This window comes from Cryptomeria japonica, chromosome 10, assembly GCF_030272615.1.
Source record: "Cryptomeria japonica chromosome 10, Sugi_1.0, whole genome shotgun sequence".
Classification (NCBI taxonomy): Eukaryota; Viridiplantae; Streptophyta; class Pinopsida; order Cupressales; family Cupressaceae; genus Cryptomeria; species Cryptomeria japonica.
The window spans coordinates 914,541,257-914,559,718 of record NC_081414.1 but is presented as its reverse complement, the minus strand read 5'-3'; the positions used below and the strand labels follow the sequence as shown (position 1 = coordinate 914,559,718).

The 18,462-nt window shown below is 35.1% G+C and overlaps 1 pseudogene; it reads left to right on the top strand.

The window, feature by feature from the left end:
- Positions 1 to 15,877, top strand: part of LOC131050630 (polygalacturonase-like) — a 30,407-nt pseudogene extending 14,530 nt beyond the window's left edge.
- Positions 15,878 to 18,462: the final 2,585 nt, after the last annotated feature.

Sequence of the window (18,462 nt, the reverse complement as noted above, 5' to 3'; positions counted from 1 at the left end):
TTTGATTTAGAGTGTATTCACCCAAGCCTTTGTCCTGATATTTCCCTTTAAGCTCACCTTTCTTTGATGTTGAAGGTTTTAATGATTCAGGGTCAATATATGCAGAAGATGGGATAGCTTCTCTATTAATTGGAATTATTGTCTCGTCTTTTAGCCTCAAGTTATTGTAGTATATAAATGGATTAGGATCACCATGAACTATTACTTCAACTCCATTATGAGGAAACTAAATGCATTGATGGCATGTAGATAGGACTTCTCACATCTCATGAATCCACGGACGTCCTAGCAATATGTTGTATGTGAGATCCAGGTCTAGGACTTGACAAACCACATCCTTTGTAACTAGCCCAACCCTGAGAGGTAAAGTGATTGTTGCCTTAGATGAATGCTCTTTGTCATCATATACCTTGATGGTAAGTTTGCTTGTAGCATTCACATCTTTATCTAAATATCCCAATTGTATTATTGTGTTCAAAGTACATATATTGAGACCAGCTCCTCCATCTATCATGACTCTTTTTATTTGATGTCTGTGTATGAAGGCTTCAATGTGTAAAGGTGCATTATGTGGCTGACTCATAGAGGCATCATCAACTTCAGTGAATGTAAGCAAGTGTGGAATGGAAAGGTATCCCACCATGGCTTGAAACTGGTCCACATTCAGATCAATGGGGATAGTAGTGTCGGTCAAAGTTTTGTCAAGAATGGCTTTATGTGTGGGGGATATGTGTATAAGCTCAAGGATGGAGATAAGTGTGGGCATCCTCCCTAACTATTCTACTAGATTGTACTTAGATTTGGTTGATGAGGAAGTGGTGGTTTTAGTTGCAGCACCTTTCAAAGTGACCTTACCTCGACGAGTTGTGACATTACATTCAGAGGTAGATTCAGAAGAAGGCCCAATACCTTTTAGGACAACTTTGGGTCTTTGGGCAGAATTTTTAGGCGTTTTGTCCTTTATGATAATGGTAGAGACATAATTGTCCATCAAAATGTGATTAACAGTTGAATCATAGCTATAGGATGCTCTAGTATAGTTAGTCTTCTCATTTGTGGCTTTGGATTTTCCCTTGTCATGTTTTGGGAATGGTTCCTTAAACATCTCATGTTCTTGATTGGATGAATATCCTCCGATCTCAATGTCACCTCTATTAATAAGATCTTGTATTATGTTCTTCAGCCGACAACAATTTCCTATTTTATGTCCCTTACTCTTGTGATACTCACAGTACTTGTTGTCATTCCACCAATTTGGTTTGACTTTTGGCTCATACGGAGGATTGTCTGGAATTGTTATTATCTTGTTTGCCACTAGCTTCTTGAAAGCTGACTCAAGTGGTTCTCCCAATGGGGTGTATTTCCTTCATGGTTTGGAAGTTGTTTGAGTATTCACTTGGTTGTTTGTAGAACTTGATCCAAAAAGAATGATTTTGGGTCTTACTGTGCTAGCATCAACAACACCATCATTTACTGTGTTCTTGTTTTTGTTCCAAAATCTTGGCTTGTCTTTTCCTTTAAAGTCCTCTTTGTTTTCTTTGAATATCTTAATTACTCATTCAATTAGGACCTTCTCTGTTGCTAAGCCTTTCTCAATGACGTCCTTGAAAGTGGACAAACAAGCTTTCATTAGATCATAACCAATTTCTATGTGGACATTCTATGTGAGCATCTCTACCATTTGTTTTTGTGGAATTTCACAAGAGCATCTGCTTGCTAAATTCCTCCATCATTGTATGAATGATGAAAATGACTCTCCATCCTTTTGCTTGCTGTTGCACAAAGTGGTGTCTGATATATTCGTCTCTATGTTGTATGAGAAATGTTGAATAAAAGCTTATGCTAGATCACCCCATGACTTGATTCCAGGTGGAAGTTGAGAGAATCATTCCATATCTTGATCACCTAAGCTTTGTGGGAACAATCTCATCAAGTATGTCTCTTCTAATGCTACCTCAATGCAAGCTATCAAAAATTGTCTTATATGTGCCTTATGGTCTCCTTTTCCTCTGTATTTATCAAACTTAGGTGTTACAAAATGTATAGGGAAAGGAGGAATTGGATTTATTTTATAAAATGGATAGGGACATATATCTCTCATTATATAAGTTGGTTTTGATGTATTTATGTCCTCCATTTTATTTTGTAAGTCCTTAATTTTCTATTCCAAATTGTTCTTAGGTGGAGATCGACTTCTTGGACCATATCCCATGCCTGAGCCACCGGGTGGAGGAGGAGCATACTGCATATATGGATGGTATTGATCATAGACATGTTCATATAGAGGAGGTCTATAATGATATTGCATATAGGGACCACTTGGTATAGAGTCATAATGAGGAATGAAATATTTTCTTTGTCCATGTATATCATATTCTATAGGCATGTCATGAGTTTTTTCTAGTGTGTTGCCCCCAAATTTGACGCGGGGTTTCCTTGTGTCCAAATTTTGAGCATGCCTTTGGATATCCAATTTATTTTGAGGTTGGTCCTTAGCATTGGTATGCAATTGAGTGTATTTATCTGCATAAGACTTCCATAATGGTCCGCGTAGACAGAGTTCATGAGAAGCTCTTTCATGAATATCATAAGCTTGATCATGTGTGTTTGGGACCTCTAGTTTTTGAAACAAGGATCATGGTGACTCGGGCACGAAATGTGGTCTTCTAGTACCTCCACTATTAGGCCTCCTTTGATCCATGTTGAGTTGAGTTTCTTGCATAGGTCGATTTTCCACTATTTGAGACATGTCAAAATCATGAGATATCTTGGCTCCACTTTGTGCCATCACTTGCAGGATTTATTGTCTATCTCTTCTCATGATTTCCTCAACCAATCTATTAAAATGGGGATCCATGATGGAGTCTTCCACTTCTACTGAATGTATGGAAAATTTCTCTGTATTATCATTGTGTGTTTCATTGTTGTTCGTATTATCCATGTTCTCAACATTTTGAGTGTTTCTATAAGTGTCCATGTCAGGTAATGTGGTATGATCAGAATTGCAGAAGATATCATTGTCATACTCATAAGCACTCATGTTTGTGGACCCTTGAACCTCTTTAGCTTCCCTCCTAGATTTTTGGGAATGGGTTTCAACCATGAACTAGGTCTTAACTAAGATGTGTGAGACTAGATGAAAATGGAAAGAGTATGGAAGACCAAGAGTTGGATGGAATGTAAATGAATCTAAGGTGTACTTGCAATGTCCAAAGTGTAAGACCAAGTATGTATGTAGTAGAGTAGGTGTGACTTGCAAAGAGATGATAGTTTCTCTTGATGAGGTAAGTTGGCCTTGACTCTAAGTAAGACCAAATGAGACCCAAAGGTGATAGACCTTGATGAGGGACCACTTAGCAAAATGTTGTTGTATGTAGTGTGTTGACAAAGTATGATGCGGACAAGCAAGTGACCTTTTGACTCGAGTTTAGACAAATGTGAATGTAATGCAAGGTGTAAAGCAATGATGAACTTTCTAAGACCCAAAAATAGGTTGAATGCTAGATGAAAACCCAGAGAAATAACCAGGAAGCTCAAGAATTCTAAAACTGATTACTCTTGTTTGCTTGACTGTAAGTTTTTCCAATTCTAAACACAGACGTGCCTGCATACTTCACAGATGTGGTATAATGACACAGATGTTTTTGAAAACTACACAGATGTGCTTCTCAGATTTTGTAAATGTAGTTTTTCTTATGATGATACAGACATATTTCTGTCCTACACAGACGTAGTTAAATGACACAGACGTTGTTGAACACTGCATAGACACGTTTCTGAGATTTTATAAATGCAATTTTTCTTATGATGACACAGACGTGTTTCTGTCCTACACAAACACAGTTAAATGACATAGACATTGTTGAATACTACACAGACACATTTCTAGAAACTAAGTGCAATTTTTTCCAATGTGTAAAGTTGTTGTGACCAAATCTGAATTTTTGACTGTTTTTCATGACAAGAGGACACAATGTTGATGAGGACTCAATGTTTGGAAGTGTTTAGACTCAAAATTAATCCAAAGAAAGTGTGTTGTTTGATGTATAAGTGTTTTGCATACACTTGAAAACACAAAAGACACAATGTTTTGATGTTTTGTCTTGAATGTTTAAAAGAAGACAAGCACAATTCTTATGGTTGGCTAGGACAATAGTTGTTGATCCCACATGGGGTTTTCCTTGAGGCTACGCTATTAAGAGAAGATACTTAGATGCTTGACCTCACTGGCTCCACCCTCGACTCTCACTTCTTCAGGGAAGCCAAGCATCCATCCCCATGAAAACTCCCCATGGTGAACTTTGTATCTCTACTAAGAACCGTATGTGTGTGGGCCGCTCCAGAGGTCCGACCTCCTGCCCCAACAGCTACAAGGATTTTGGCTTTCTAAAACAAAAAGGTGCTAGTAAGGGCATCCGCTCGTGTGCCCATACATGCAACACTTTCAACTCTATAAATACAAAAGGCTCCCAACCGATAGGGGTTACGCCCTATAACTAATCAAACAAATTTGATCAAATGGGTTTATGGGGAGACATAGTGTCAGTAGGTGGAGAAATACTTCAACCTAATAGAAAGCCAAAAATCCTACTTTTAGGGCATCAAAAGTTGAATATATTTATTGTCTGCAATGGTGAAATTAGATGTATGATATAGTAATATTTCTTGACTTAGAAAAATAAGAAAAGAGTATATTTTTTAAATGAAATTATCCCTTCACTTTTCTTGTATAATGATTTTTAAATACATGATGGGCCTTTTGTTAGTGTAGACTATTCTTTCTTCTAAGATATTTCTTCTCATGCATCTCTCTTATTTAGAGATAAGTTTTCTTAGGTTTGTCATTTTTGTCTCTCGTGCTTGCATGGAGTTACATGCCACTTTTCAAGGTGGGAAGATTGACCAAGTGTCAATGTTCTTCTAGAAGATCTTGATTCTTGCATGGTATGAGAGCCTTGTTTTAATTAAATGGTGGTCTAGTGTGTTTCTTTATTTATTTAGGAAATATTTTATGCATTCAAGTATATATTTCGTGTGTTTTTGTTTTATGTCCCTTTGAACAAAGGATATTATTTGATCAAGAAAGGAGGCCAATTTTTGGTTGTTTGCATAAAGAGGAAGGGATATATAGAAATAAGGGGTTTCAATTTGTAGAAGCCATGATTGGGAGGCATTCTACTCTTCATGTGGTAGCTGACCATGATTGAATCATATTACTGTTGTTTGTTGGCTTGGAATCTATAGATTGAGTCCATCAATTGGTATTTTTCATTGCATGTTCGTAGGCCAATCATGATTTGCTTGTAGAATGTGACAATCTCTTATAGGCTATTTTAGGGTCTTCCTTGAAAGAGTATTTTTTGGTGCATGAACTTGCTGCTGATGTGTGAAGATTTCTTACTACTTATCAAATTGCCATTAGTTTTTATATTCAAAGTCATACTATATACTCTAGTCGATTAACACTACCGAATCATGCAGTCGGTATACACAGAGAAGTCGGTATGCACAGTCTAGTCGGTTACAGAGGAAAGCAGTCACAAAACGCAGTATACACCGAGCTGTCTACTGAGTATCTTTTTATGTCTACTGAGCAGCAAAGATGACACACCAAGTTGATATACACCGAGTGAAACATGTTACTAGATTCATTGAACCTGGACATGCATATGAAAAAGTGTTACAAGATCGAGGCACATCTAACTGTTATCACATTAGAAATTGCACCAGAAGATTGTGTATGATTTTGAGATCAATCTAACCAATGAAATATTTTGTATAGTTATTCATTCAAGGAATCATGTTTGTAAGATCGAAGCAATGAATTGGATCACCGTCTTAAGAGATCTATTTATACAGCATGAGTTAAGGGTGTGTACATGAGTGTAAGAAGACTGTTATAGAGACACAGAGGTCATCGAGAAGGTTTTCAGAGAACAGTCGAAGAACAGAGTAAACAAACGGGTTTACCGAGTTACTATATGGGTTACAGAGGTATGCTATAAGCAAGGTAATCTATACTGAGCACATAGAATCTGCTATAACATTTCAGATGTAAAGTTGCATATATTTGTAATGATTTTATTGTAATATTGTGAAGTTGTAAGAGAAACCTTTAACAGGGTAAAAGACTCTAATCAAGTCTATAAATTGTAAAGCCTCTAACTAGGTGTAGTATTTAGATTAAATGTTGTAAAATCCTTTAGCAAGGTAGATCTAACAGATCTTGTTACTTCTAACAGGGTAAGCTATCAGAAATAGCTAATATGTAGCTCTAACTGAGCACTCTTTATTATTGCAGTAGTGAAGTTGTGGTTGCTATCCCCACCACAGTTTTCTCTCTAACCAAGAGTTTCTGCGTAACCAAAATATATGTGTTATGGAGTGAATCATGTATGATTGTTATCTATTCGTTTTAACTTTATTTTATGTTATTGCACTATTCTGTTTATGCATAACAGTAAAGTTATTATTTAAGAAAAGTTTTGGAGTACTGATTCACCCCTCCCCTCTCAATACATTAGCTTTCCATATTGGGCCTAACAATTGGTATCAGAGCTTGAATCTTGGAAAAGGGTTTAACTGCCTAAAGAGAAAGATCTTATCAATGGAAGGCTACAAACAATCTCAGAGGATTGTATATCTGCAAGAAGAGCTGGATCATGCTAATCAAGTGATTGCAGACATGCAAAGGCAAATGCAAAAATCTCTGAAAGTAAGAAGAAGATTATCTAATGGTTTGCAGGACTCTCAAGAGTTAGTGGAACAAATTAAGACATCATCTGAGAACAGTATATTTGAAGAGACTGAAGAAATGATTGGAGTATTGAAAGAAAAGAACAAAGCACTGGCTGATCAACTAAAAGCAATGAAAAGAGAACATGAACATTTCAACACACAAATGACTAAAAATCTAGATGCATTAAGGACAGCTAAGGATAAAGCAAGAGATCTAGAAAGAGAGAAACAACAACTTGAAGTCTTAGTATTTGATAAAAATGGTGAAATCATATGGTTGATTGGGATTCAACAAAATATGGCAGATCAACTAGGTTATGCACATTATGAAGCAATTCTGAAGAACGATGAAAATCAAGCATTGAAATTTGAAGTATCAAGGTTGACCGATGAACTTGAAACAAAGAAGAAATCCAAAGAAACATTGAAGAAGAGTTATGAAGCATCAAAGATGTTGGATGAGCAATTGAATACAAGAAGACCCAACAAAGATGCAAGACTCGGTTACAAAGGAAAAGACTCTACCGAGAAAGGAATTCATACTACCGAGAGAGAAGAATCATCAAAGCAAGCTGGAAACAGGAATAACATCAAAAGAAAGAAGCCTATTTGCTACTACTGTGGAAATCAAGGTCACACTGCCAACATATGTCAAATCAGAAAAGGTAAGCAACCAAATATCACTAAGTCCAATGGTTATTGTTACAATTGCAATAAATATGGCCACACATTTAACCAATGTAGGACAAAGTCTGTTAACAATGATTAGAAGGCAAAATTCAAAGGGTTTTGTAGAAACTGCAATATATATGGACATAGTACCGAGAAGTGTTGGTTTAAGCAAAAGAACTACATGTGGTCTACACACCGAGCAAACACTAGAGGTTACCGAACTCACACAGATCCTTATCGACAATATGCAGCAGTACCATGGGATTACAATACAAGGATATGGTGTGAATGTTGTGGAAGATATGGACATATTAGTGCTAACTATTTTATAAGGTTTGGAATGAACAACCAAAGATCATGGAGAAATCCTGGTATGGCATGTTTTCATTGTCACAAAGTTGGACACTTGGCTAGAGATTGCAGAGATCAACTTAGAAAAGACATTGAAGAAATAAAAGGCAAATTACAGATGATTTGGAAAAAGAAGGAAATTATGTCAAATGAAGAATGCACCTTACCTACCGAGTTAGGTGCACCTATTCCAAATTAATCAGTAAAGGTATTAAGGGACTGCATTCTCTGAAGGTTAAAATCATAATAGTTCCTATTCTATTATGTACTAAATTCAAAATCTACATAGTTAAGATGCATTAGTAAGTTTGAAATTCTATCAAAGTCTTTGAAGTACAGGAAACCTATCAAGTCGGTGAATACAGGAAGCCTGCCAAGTCGATAAATGAAGGAAATTTGGTTACTCGGTTAAAACAAAAAAAAAGGAGAGTAAATCAATTAAAGGTGAACTGAGTGCATTTAATGTTTTTGACCTAACCTGCACAGAGCCCGATAAGGTATTTTGTGTACTTAAAAGCATTTTCGCGGTTATTTTCATTCACCAAGTTTTTGAAAGAGTAGAGCAGAGCGATTCCAAGGCGATCAAACCTCATTCAAAGTGAATTCAAGGTATTTACATCAATCTCATCGCACTATTAAGCTAGCTTACCAATCTTATCAAATTGTTATTATCTGCTGAGTGTGAAGCATCTGTCGTTTGAAATTCTGAAACCCTAAGGACTCCTTACTAGTTTTTACCTGAAATCCTAAATGGTGCCCAAGATCCAAGATCCCATTATTGTTAAGAATGTAGAGAAGCCCTCACTAAAATACTCTTTGACTCCTAAAGTCGCCTCTGAACCGGATGACAAAACTGCCTTTTCACTCATCCCGAATCGAGTCTTGTTAGTCGAAGATGTTAGATTCTTCACCAAATGATGTGTTGAAGAACTCGGTCATGTTGAAATAAGAGACACCTATGATGAACTATGTACCGATGGTGTATTAAACAGCAAGTATGAGCACATCAGAATCAAAGGATTGACTGAAGCCCTAACCTATCCTCGTGTGTTCAAGCCCCAATGGGTCAAGTTTGTTTTGAGCAGAGTTCATGATGATTTCGTGTGGCTAGAAGAGCAACCATTTAAAATCACCAAGGAAATCATTCATGTGATCACCAGTTATCCTATCTATGATCATGCACAAGCTCAAAAGATGATATCACAGAAGGAATTGATCAGTTTAACTGGAGAAGAATCTGATTACAAAGGACTAAAACTGAACAATGTCACTGATGCAGAACTTAAGTTTTCCATTAGAGTAATTGGTTACTGTTTCTTCCAATCAGTAAGGGAAAACAGTGTACCCTGTGCAGCAGTTGACTTAGCTTATAAAATTGTGAAAAAGGGAATGAAAGTTGACTTATGTGAAGTGTTATTGAAGAACCTGTTTGAGAATCTGAACACAATAAGGAAGCCGAAGAAGAACAACTCAGAAAACACACTAAAGTTTGGTTCACTTCTTGTATGCATGTTTTTCTACTTTGAAAAATTCTTTCCATCAGTCGGTAAAGTAGTTTGGGAGCTACACTAACCAATCATCCATCAGATTAATAACTTTATCAAAAAACTAGGTGATAATTTCAATGACATAATGGATGATTATTTCAGTAAATTTTAGGGGAAGATGCACAATAGGTACCGAATTCCACCCCAGCTAGTGGAGAAATATAAAGATGATATATGCTTTGAGGTAGACACTGACTACTGTTATGTGATTGCTGTGGAATCGAGGACTCAATCTTTGCCACCTATGGGTTATGAGATTGACTTTGACATCACACAACAACAAATTAATGCATTTCTTACATTACCAAGGCATGCTACCGAGCTGATGTATGAAACCTATGAATAAGTGAAGGGAAAAGTAAAAATGAGCATTGTAGTACCCAAAACTACAAGGAAAGCAACAAAGATGATAAAGGTTTTAATGGAGAAATTTGGAGAAGATTCTTCCTCCACACCTGTCAAAGGCACTCTTTCCATCATTGAAGAGGAATCAGAAGCTCAAGAGGCAGCTATAACACTGAGCACTGAACTGCCTAAGGGTAAAGTGTCAAAAAGAAAGAAATAGGACACTTAAGAGACCCTACCGACTCCTCCAACAAAAAGACCTAACACTAGAGCATCAGCTGCATCACCGAGTAAGAAACAAAAGAGTGTTACTACTCCCAAGGTAACCAAGACCTACAAGAAATCTACTCGGAGAATCATTTTGGCAAAAGAGTCTAGTGATACAGAATCTGAAGATGCAAACAAATTCCAGATTGTCAAGAGCAAGAAGGTAAATATACATAGTGTTGAAAACTTCTGTGCCAATCTGAAAGAATATGGTGGATTTGGTTCATTTAGACATGTCAAGTATGAAACTAGAAATAATGATGAGAAGAGACAAATTGAAGAAGTTGTCATCTGCACACTTCTAAAGTTCCGGTTAGCTCCATTGGAACTAGTAAAGTCACTTCCAAATGAACTTTACTTACATATTGATAATAGGTGGAAGTATGCAATGGACTCAGAAAAACAAATCAGAGAAAGAAGTCTAGTCCATCTATTTTCTGATATGTCAGTAGCAGAAATAAAGGAACATTTGACAACCTACAATTCAAAATTTCTTATCAAACAGAGAGCCTTAAAACTGATGAATGGGCTATATATTGACGTAGAAAATGAGACAAAAGCAAAATGATAGGAAATATTCAAAATAAAGGATGCCGGTGAACAATCTATAGTTGAAATCGTTGATGTCACCGAGCATGATCCTGATGTCACCGAGCACGGTCCTAATGTTACCAAACAAGACCCAGCTGACACTATTCAAATAGATGAAGATGTCATGGATATAGAGGAACCAGAGTAGGAAATGATAGAAGGCACTACATATGCAAAACTTGTATCTAGTGAATCTGTATTAGAACAAGTTCAGCCCTATCCACTGATCACTCAACCTGTCTCTACTGAAGCTCCTCAGGATACAACACAAGGCACCGAAGGTCACAAGTCTACAACAGGAGAAGATACTACTCTAGAATAGACCTCTCAAGAACCTTCGAGCACTGAAAATGTAGTAGTTGAGACACCCAGTACTGAGACACCAAAAGACACCATAGCAGCTACAGGAACCAACCAAAGTGTTGCCTCTACCGAGCAACCTACTGAGGGTCAGCAAGCCTCTCAAGCTATTGTCTTGGTCCAACCAACCAAAGGTAAAGAGAAGAAGGTGAAAAAGCATAGTTTCAAAGTTGATTTATCTAAACCAGTAGTGTTACCCAATGTGGATATATCAAAAATAAAGGGGCAAGCACTCATTGATTTTGGTGAACTATGCAAAGCAAAGGCCGAATAAGAAAAACAGATGGCCATACAAAAAAAGAATAAAATACTTCAGAAGGTGAAGACACTGCTATCAGATATGCTACCTACAGCTACAGTGTCAACCGATGCAGCCATCCACATTCGACTGGATGAACTCCTTAATCAAATAGAAACATTCAGAGTTGATGCATCTAAGTATTTGAGCAAGCTAAAAGACAAGGAGCTTACTACAAAATTGATAGAAGAGGTACAGAAAGCTCTAGCTATTGGCAAAGTCAAACTTGTCAAATTCATTGCTGAGTTGTCCCCTCAACTCAAGCACATTCTTTATTTATTTTAGAAACTCTATACATTTTCTATATTCATTAAAGACATTAAGAATAAAATTGATGCAACTGAGAAAGAGATCACCGATCTCTCAAATAAATTGACCCCAGAGCCCAATTCAGTTCAGAATTTTTATACCAAGCTTCAATAGCTCATGGCTCAACAATTGGAACTAAGAAATGAAGAACATAAGATCAGGATGGATATAATGACACTCCAGACATTATTCCTTCCTCATCTTTCATCAGTTCAAGAACAGATTAACCAAGCCACATGCATATCTACTACACAAGAGGGAAGCACTCTTGATGGCTTAATATCACTATTGGCTGATATTCAAGCACAAAATTCTTTAATGGAAAGTGTAAAGGATGCACTCTCTGTCACTCTCACTGATGCCCAAAAAAAGTACAAATCCATTTTTGACCAGTTACCACCCCCAGATGGAAATTAAAGTTTTTGATGTTTGTCAAAAAGGGGGAGTGATACTATATATTTGGGGAGTAATACAGCTTTGGTGATACAGTTTTGATATAGTATTCAGAGTATTGTATACAGGGGGAGTATACCGAGTAGAGTATGTAGAGTATCCAAGAAGAGCACACAAGCACAGAACCGAGCATGCAAAATTAGAGTTATGTACAGTATAATGATAAGGGGAGTATAACTGAATATATTATTTCATTGACTATTGTATATACTGTCAAGTATAGTCATTTTGCAAAGTATATAGATTTTTTGAGTTATGACGTTGAAAGTAGTTTTTGTCAAACATCTCAACTAATGTCAAAAGGGGAGATTGTTACTACTTATCAAATTGCCATTAGTTTTTATATTCAAAGTCATACTATATACTCTAGTCAGTTAACACTACCGAATCATGCAGTCGGTATATACAGAGAAGTCGGTATGCACAATCTAGTCGGTTACAGAGGAAAGCAGTCACAAAACACAATATACACCGAGCTGTCTACCGAGTATCTTTTTATGTCTACCGAGCAGCAAAGATGACACACCGAGTGAAACGTGTTACCAGATTTATTGAACCTGGACATGCATATGAAAAAGTTTTGCAAGATCAAGACACATCTAACCGTTATCACATTGGAAATTGCACCAGAAGATTGTGTATGATTTTGAGATCAATCTAACCAATGAAATATTTTGTATAGTTATTCATTCGAGGAATCATGTTTGTAAGATCGAAGCAATGAATTGGATCACTGTCTTAAGAGATCTATTTATACAGTATGAGTTAAGGGTGTGTACATGAGTGCAAGAAGACTGTTACAGAGACATAGAGGTCACCGAGAAGGTTTTCAGAGAATAGTCGAAGAACAGAGTAAACAGAAGGGTTTACCGAGTTACTATATGGGTTACCAAGGTATGCTATAAGCAAGGTAATCTATACTGAGCACATAGAATCTGCTATAACATTTCAGATGTAAAGTTGCAGATATTTGTAATGATTTTATTGTAATATTGTGAAGTTGTAAGAGAAACCTTTAACAAGGTAAAAGACTCTAATCAAGTCTATAAATTGTAAAGCCTCTAACCAGGTGCATCATTTGGATTAAATGTTGAAAAATCCTTTAGCAAGGTAGATCTAACAGATCTTGTTACTCCTAACAGGGTAAGCTATCAGAAATAGCTAATATGTAGCTCTAACCGAGCACTCTTTATTATTGCAGTAGTGAAGTTGTGGGTGCCATCCCACCGCAGTTTTTCTCTCTAACCAAGAGTTTCTGCGTAACCAAAATATATGTGTTATGAAGTGAATCATGTATGATTGTTATCTATTTGTTTTAACTTTATTTTATGTTACTGCACTATTCTGTTTATGCATAACAGTAAAGTTATTATTCAAGAAAAGTTTAAAGTTTTGGAGTACTGATTGACCCCTCCCCTCTCAGTACATTAGCTTTCCATATTGAGCCTAACAGTGACCATCTCTTATAGGCTATTTTAGGGTCTTCCTTGAAAGATTATTTTTTGGTGCATGAACTTGCTGCTGATGTCTGAAGATTTCTCCTTGCATGCACAACCTATAAACATGTCAATCTTTTGAGTGTGAAGGTGGTGTGTGGTGCAACTAGAAATAAATATTATTTCATAGCACGCTAATTTCAAAATCTAATTCTAAGATGTAATAAAATTAATCTTCCTTTATGCTGTCACTGGACTAAATTCATTGCTTTAACAGGAGGACTTGTCGATAAACTCAAAAACCCACGTATTCACCCTAAAATAATACACTCTGACTGAAACATAGGCGTTAATTTCCCTCCAAGTCACGAATGAAGTTTTATTACCATCTCTCGTAACTTGAACCAGAAGCCTGAGTGCCAAGTTTAGTGCTTAAGAAATGGGGAAATGTAGATATCAATTTTTAGAAAACATGCCTGTTCTTGCTTTAATGACAAATCTAAGGCCAGAACGCTTTTTCCTTGGATTGACGATGGACTGTGAGATAATCCTAATCCTGGAATTCATGCATCTAATTTTATTGGTTATTGTGGTGGCCGCAGACTTTGTCGAAATTAGTTTACTTCCGTGAAAAGCAGCACCTTAACAATAATAATTTCACTTTTGTAGATTGCTCTTAACATCTATTTAAGTTACACTTACCACTGAATTCGTCGTCAATATCCCTCTCTTCCCAACTTAGTCATTCAAAGTTTAGTGCTCTCAGATTTTCTTGTATTATACTGTAAAAAGGTCAGTGCTTTCATACTGGAAAATATGGCGCTGTATATGTTCATCTATGCGTTTGTTCTTCTTGTGTTCTCATCCAGTATGCCCGGTGTATGTTCTATCAGACTCTTGGGTAGCCTGAACCAGAATACACAAAATATATTTAATGTTCTTAGCTATGGTGCGAAAGCTGACGGACAAACAGATGATAGCACGGTAAGTGGAAAGTTTCAAATGAATTAAAGTTTACCCAAAACTGATGAAATTTTCCTTTATCATTACTCTTCTTTGGTTAATTTGTGTTTTTGTGAAATGAAGGCATTTCTTCAAGCTTGGAATGCTGCCTGTTCTTCAACTGGATCATCAGTTGTATATGTACCACAGATGACGTTTCTGATCAATCCAGTTACCTTTGAGGGGGCATGCCACAGTGACAAGATTACAGTGCAGGTGAAGTATCTAATTCTGAATTTCTATTGACTTCTTGAAAAGAGTGAAAAAACACCACCAAAAGACTTCACAACTGATAACAATTGCAAAGGGATTTAGCTAGAAATTCGTAGATACTATTTCTGATGTGCTGTAGTTCTGAGCAGGTAGCTGGGAAGCTTATTGCTTCAACAGATAATAGCTTGTGGAGCGCTAGCTGCAAAAAATATTGGCTGCAATTCAGGAATGTGATTGGCTTAACAGTTGAAGGTGGAGGAATTTTAGATGGACGAGGAACTTCTTGGTGGACAGAGGTGAATGGAAAGGTATTACATTTTTTTGCTTTTATGAGTCATTTTGTTCGCCCAAGGATTCTTGCTTATAAAATTGATCTTCAATAAGTCATTTTCTATAGCTGACAAATCAGATTGGACCCACGGTACTACTTCTACCTCTTCTGTACTATTACTAATTGTTGAGGTTGAAGGTGTGACTATTAACGCTCCAGGTGACAGTCCTAATACTGATGGAATTCATGTGGGACAGTCTTCCAATGTTCAAATTAGAAACATCATTGTAGGAACAGGTGACTTTGTTAACTCATACAATGAATGATTAATTTTAGTTGGTGGCTCTGGATGAATTAAATTGATTTTAATCAATTACTTATTTATTGATGGAATTCTTAATAAAGTAAGTTCACTATTTATTTTCAGGAGACGACTGTATTTCTATTGGACCAGGATCCTTCAATGTTGACATTGAAGGAGTTACTTGTGGGCCAGGGCATGGAATCAAGTAGCATTCATAAATATAGTTTTTTCTTTCAATAAATTGATATGTTAGACAACAATGTTAGGTACTGAAAGAATTTTGGTTTTGTGTTGTATGTAATGAAGTATTGGAAGTCTTGGTGAAGATAACACCCTTGCTACTGTAAGGAACGTAACAGTCAGTGGAGTAAGGATCAATCGTCCAATAGAAATACAAAATACATCAATCTTCAATTAAATACAAAATTAAATACATTCATTTTCTAACATTCCAAAATGTAAAAATGGACAACGTACAAAATCCCGTTATAATTGACCAATATTATTCTCCATATGGAATTCCTACAAAGGTATACATTATCTAATATTACTACAACAGTTGCAATTAATGATGACAAATATTTTATGTTTGTTGTTGTTATACTTTTGCAGGGTAATTCTGGTGTGAAGATCAGTAATGTGCTATACAAGAACATAACTGGAACATCGGCTACAAATGCTGCAATTGCTTTTGAATGCCTTGTGAAGGAATCAAAGTAGACCATATAAAGTTGAGATATACCGAGTGAAAAATGCACACGTGACCGCAGTTGATGTTGGGGCAGTCATATACATCTAATATTTACTAGTTCGCAGTCATAGCAGTAGTTACATTACTCTATAGAATTTTTTAATTTTTTACATTAATAAAGATTTCTTTTAGAGGAATTGATTTTTGTATATGGGTTCTTTTGTGTTACAATATTTTGATATACAAGAGAAATAAGATTATTATTGATTCTTTGATTCTTAGACTGGATAATATTTAAGTAGCTTGATCTATTTGTTCATATAAATGAAACTATTTAATTCTTTTTTTCCTACATCAATATGAAATATATGCTTAATGTCAAAAACCACACTAAAATTCCTTAAAAGAGTATATTAAATAAATATCACGCATGTAAGAATGCTCTAGATTCAAATGACAATCAATTTACAAGAAATGAACATTAATTCTAATATAATTTCTGAAATATTTTTTCTTCTCAAGTAGACTAGTTTAAACTTTCATTGATTAGAAACTAAAATCATTACCATGAAATTCAATGCTGCTGTAATGCTAGCATAATATTTTAACAATTGGATTAAGTTTCCACGATCACTTTAGTGTTTACAAATTGATCTCTTTGATTGAGATCTCAAAAGTAATTTTAGGTTTAATTTTAATTTCAATTTTATTATTGTATACTTGTAAAAAACTTAATTATGAATTAATGCTATCCACAGCTTATCAATATGTTTTACTTGTAATTTAAAAAAAATTGAAGAAAAAGTTAAGAAAGTTTCAAACAATTAATGTTAATAAATTTTTTCCTAGAGTTTAGACAGTTTAATTTTAATTTTAATTTATTTTTATATTGAATCAAAGTGGGATTACAAATAATAGTAGCTGAAGCAGAATAATTCACAACACAAATGTAATACAATAAACCAACAAGGAGCAGCAATAATAGCAAGAAATTAAGAGAGAAAGACATCAAATTACATAGGCCAATAGAAAGCACTACATATAAAAGTCATTACATAGCTTGAAAATTTAACAAAATTTCTATATCGTAGTTTTTCTAAAGTTCTTCACTTTGATCTTGAATTTGACAAATCTGAGTCATGTATAACAAGGTATGAGATATATGAAAACAAGAAATCCACCTGAAAATATTTAGAGTAAACCATTGAAATACCATTTTATTGAAAATAATTTCTTGAGAACATAGTAGAACACCCGACTTTCCAAATATGTCTTAAAATAACTTGTTTAATAGAATAATCAATGGTATCATTACACAAACTAAAACCAAGAACAACCGCTTTCCAGTTAGCTTGTTATGAAAACTAGCAAAAAATATTTTGAAGACAACATTCCATTTTTTTTTTCATTTTATTTATATATTATTTTATTAAAGTTTCTTTTATCATTTCTATTTACCATTTACTATGCACAAATCAAGATCTTTTAGAAGAACATTGACACTTGGTCAATCTTCCCACCTTGAAAAGTGGCATGTAACTCCATGCAAGCAAGAGAGACAAAAATGATACACCTAAGAAAACTTATATCTAGATAAGAGATATGCATGAGAAGAAATATCCTAGAAGAAAGAATATTCTACACTAACAAAAGGCCCATCATGTATATAAAAATCCTTATACAAGAAAAGTGAAGGGACAATTTCATTTAAAAAATATAATCTTTTCTTATTTTTCTAAGTCAAGAAATATTACTATATCATACTTCTAATTTAACCATTGCAGACAATAAATATATTCAACTTTTGATGCCCTAAAAGTAGGATTTTTGGCCTTCTATTAGGTTGAAGTATTTCTTCGCCTTAGGATGAACTTATTCTCAAGTTAGTAACTTCTCCTTTGGATTTGACTCATCATAAACTATTACAAACATAGATGATAATATGTCTTGAGGAAGAGAATGGTATTAAAAATAATGCAAATTTCACTTCAGCATTTTCTTCTTATTTTGAAGTTGTGTTGCTTAAATGTTAAACAATAATGAATAATAAAAACTGAAATGGAATAAAATTCAAGCAGATTATATTATAAAAAATTAGGTTACATCTTGAATTAAAAAGTTTGTACAAGCTTAAGTTGTCAATTGGTAGTCTTAAGACTTTTTAAAATTGTTTGTTATTTTATAGGTCAATGTCTATTAAGTTTGGATTTTATCATACTTTTAAAAGAATTAATGGGATATATCATTCATATGGCATAACTATATATAAATATTACATTGGTTGTTATGGTTGTTGAGCAGTTTTATTTTTATAATAGTTATTGGCAACTGCTTCTATTTTCTCCTGGGCACTCAGACAAACCATTATGTTGAGGCAAATGTGGCCTACATTGGGCTTAAGATGGCTATCTGTGGAGGATTCAAGAAAGTTTGGCTGGAAAGTCATTTGCTAAATCTAATCAACTGTTTGATTAAAAAGACTACCCCTAGTTGGACGATTAATCATTTAATGCAGGAGTCCTTTGATATGATTGCCAAATTTCAGGCAATTCAAATTTCGCATGGTTTGAGGAAGGGTACCAGGCCTGCAAACCACATGACAAATATCAACGTA